This window comes from Hibiscus syriacus, unplaced genomic scaffold (genome assembly GCF_006381635.1).
Source record: "Hibiscus syriacus cultivar Baekdansim isolate YM2019G1 unplaced genomic scaffold, ASM638163v2 tig00110812_pilon, whole genome shotgun sequence".
Classification (NCBI taxonomy): Eukaryota; Viridiplantae; Streptophyta; class Magnoliopsida; order Malvales; family Malvaceae; genus Hibiscus; species Hibiscus syriacus.
The window spans coordinates 461,579-465,067 of record NW_024062870.1 but is presented as its reverse complement, the minus strand read 5'-3'; the positions used below and the strand labels follow the sequence as shown (position 1 = coordinate 465,067).

Here is a 3,489-nt window from a genome sequence, read left to right as displayed (position 1 = left end):
GTCTTCGACCCTCCGTATTCGTCTCTCGCGCCATAGATTTTTTTTTTCGTTTCCTTTTGATTTATTGACACATGAACGAGAAGGCCCACGTTTCCAAGGAACTCAATGAGAAACATTGGAAGTTTATCGTAAATTTATTCTTCTTTCTTTTTTTGCATTCTTGATTTGTGTCTTAATCCCGATTTTTATCACATTTTCATTTTGTTCCCTGTGTTCTAGCTTTGCATTGTTTGATCTGTGTTTGATCTATCGTTTTTCTCGTTGGTTTTCACCTGATTTCTTTTAGCTCCTCTGAATTTGTTGGTCATTTAATTTATGTTTCATTTTAAGGGATTTGATTCGAATGAGATATCGAATGGAGAATACGAGCTGATTTAATACATTCTTTTATATGTATGAAATGGTTGTTACATTAATTGAGATCAATGGAATTCCATCACTAAAATTGCATTTTAGATAGCATCATATATATTATGGCCTGCTATTTTGGATATCTAAACTTGGGTTTCCTCAAATAATTAAAATTTTTGCCTAATTATGCATTTCCTCTATAGTATATTTGATAAGTTTGCTGATTACAATTGATTTGTTCATATATTTAAAACTTTTGAAGGGTTGATTTTTGGACCTTAGGAAAAGCTTTATGCAATCTTCCTATATGGGAATGAGGCCTATAATTAAGTCGTGGAGGATGTTAAAATTTCTCCATTCTTTGTATGTATACGTACACAACTACACATACATACACGCATTCTCCTGAATTTTCAATCCTTGTGCATATATGTTTAACATATATGGTATGATAGACTTGTTTAATGTGTGATTTGGGTTGTTGCATGCTTGGGTGACTGGTTAGCCTGTTATCTTATCTGGATTCAGGTTCTTATCTTTTGATCTCATATGTAGATTCTGGAAGGTCTTCTAAAAAATCCGGAGAATAGGGCATGTGCTGACTGCAAATCCAAGTACGTGACAAGAAAATCAAGAAATAAGATTTGCATATCATAATAGCAAATAAGGGAGTACCTAAAATAGAAACTGGCTTAATAAAATGGAGCTCTCTGTATAAATTTTGTCATGAGTTGGGGGTGATATCATTCTGTTGTCTCATTTCGTTGCAGAGGTCCACGATGGGCTAGTGTGAATTTAGGTGTCTTTATATGCATGCAATGTTCTGGGATCCACAGAAGTCTTGGCGTACACATATCAAAGGTGATTTTCTTGCCTCTCGAGTCAAATTCAATATTAATCTCTTTCTTACTCAAAAGGTTTATTTAATTGCTGCCACTGTATCTACTTCCATGCTTCTGTCTTGGAAACAAAACTTGGTGCCTTGGAAATGTAGCTGACATATTTTTTATTCTTATGCCTAAGACTGTAAAGAGATTTGATTGGTTTGGAATTTACTTTTTAAAGTCACAGGCTGTTTTACTTCGTAACAAACCAAGCTTATGTTTTTCTGGTCTATATTTGCATAATTGCATCTTACTGTCTCTTGCTGCAGGTTCGACCTGCTACCCTTGACACATGGCTCCCTGAGCAGATTGCTTTTATTCAATGTAAGCTTTTATGTTCGGCCATGAATCTGTATTCTGATTTATGTTGGTTTTATGTTAAGATGGAGTGGAGCCTACTTATATGACAATGACTTTTCTTATTATACGGCCATGGGAAATGAGAAGGCAAACAGTTACTGGGAAGCTGAATTGCCCCCTAATTATGACAGAGTTGGAATTGAGAACTTAATCCGTACCTACTGTTTTTTCTTTTAGTATTTAGATTTTGTGAAGAGCTTTTGTGTTATTCAAATTTTGTTGTGTATTTTTGTAGATACGATGAAAAGAGGTGGGGTTCCTAAAAATCGGAGATCCAAATCACCACCTAGAATGTTGGATGAAAGGGCTCCTTCATATGGGCAGGGACCAACAGAACAAAGTGGCCAGGGACATGTTAATAACTTTGATAATTCATTTGAGGAAAGGGCCATTCAAGCATATAGCAGAAATGATAATCTTCCTGCAACAAGAATTAGTCTTCCTGTTCTAAGGGACCGAATCTGGTATTAAGTTCTTTTGCTGGTTATGTGCTATTGTTTCTAACACTTCTAGAAAACCATAGTTATTCATGTTTCTTCATCTATTTTATGCAAATAGCCTAGTAGTGTTAGAGTGAAAATATATGAGAAAAATGGAGGACAAAAATGTTGCAAACAAATGGTATAAATTAGAATCGTGGTCTTGAAATTGCTTTCTTGCTTCTCCTTATGTTTTATTTCTTCTAGTAATTTACTTTAAAATTCTCAAATAAATAAATAAATAAAAACCTTTCATAATATTTTGCTGATCTAAAAGCTGAAACAGTTGTTGTGACACCAGCTGAGGCAACAACTACTCCTCACGCTGTAACGCCCCCTAAATTTGAATATGCTACTGACCTTTCAACATGATGTCCATTGATGATGCTCCAAGTGAAAATGCTTCTGGTTCTGGGGCAGCATCCACTGATGATAGTGATTGGACATGTTTCCAGTGTATGCCCTAAAATTTCCCCATAATTTTTGTTTATTATCTTGTTAACATGCTTTCTGCCAAGTGACAAACCACTTGGATATTGAAAATGATGGTGGTCGTATTTTATTATCGCTGTTAATTTTGTGACGTGATAACTTTTAGCCGCTGTGGACGCTTCTGCAACTAACAAAAATGATCCACCAAAAGCTGGTGAGAACAATGGCCAGTTTGCTACTGGAGTTGAGAATTTATTTAATGATTCGCCTCCAATAACAACCAAACAAGTCCAAGAGAAGCCACAAAAAGATGTAAAAAATGATATTATGTGCCTTTTTGAAAAGGTATATCTTCATCATTTGCTTGTTGGAGCTAATTAAGATTATTCCTTAACATTTCTCCTATGTTACTTGTTTAAACATTTTTTTTATTTGTTTCATGTTTTCATTCGATTCCAGTCCAATACAGTGCAGCTTTATGCAGTGCATCAACAACTAGAATTGCTAGCACATCAACAGTCCCTTCTGATGGCTGCTGCAGCTAAATCTGCTCCTGGAAATACTCAACACACACCATCCAATGGTGCAATCATACCCGCTCAACAACAACTAGCTTTGCTAGAACAGCAAAACTCCCTTCACATGGCTGTTGCAGCCGCTCCTGGAAATACTCGACAGCATTTATCTACCATCACAAGCATACCCACTCAACAACAACTAGCTTTGTTAGCACATAACAATCTCTTCTCATTCTGGCTGCATCTAGAGCTCCTCCTGGAAATACGCAACGGCCTCCATCCACCAGCTCAAGCATTCCCTCTCAAGCTTGGCCAAACATTGCCTATCAAATGCCTGGAATTATGATGCCAGTTGACGCACAGGCTGATTTGCAGAAACTTATGCAGGTAGACTCCATAGTATGGTTGCAACAGTTTCTTTAAAGAAATATATCTAGCAAGTTTATCATTTTTTAAATTACTTTC

At 36.1% G+C, this 3,489-nt stretch overlaps 1 pseudogene; it reads left to right on the top strand.

The window, feature by feature from the left end:
- The first annotated feature begins 2,200 nt into the window (after positions 1-2,200).
- Positions 2,201-3,489, top strand: LOC120141652 (annotated as a pseudogene).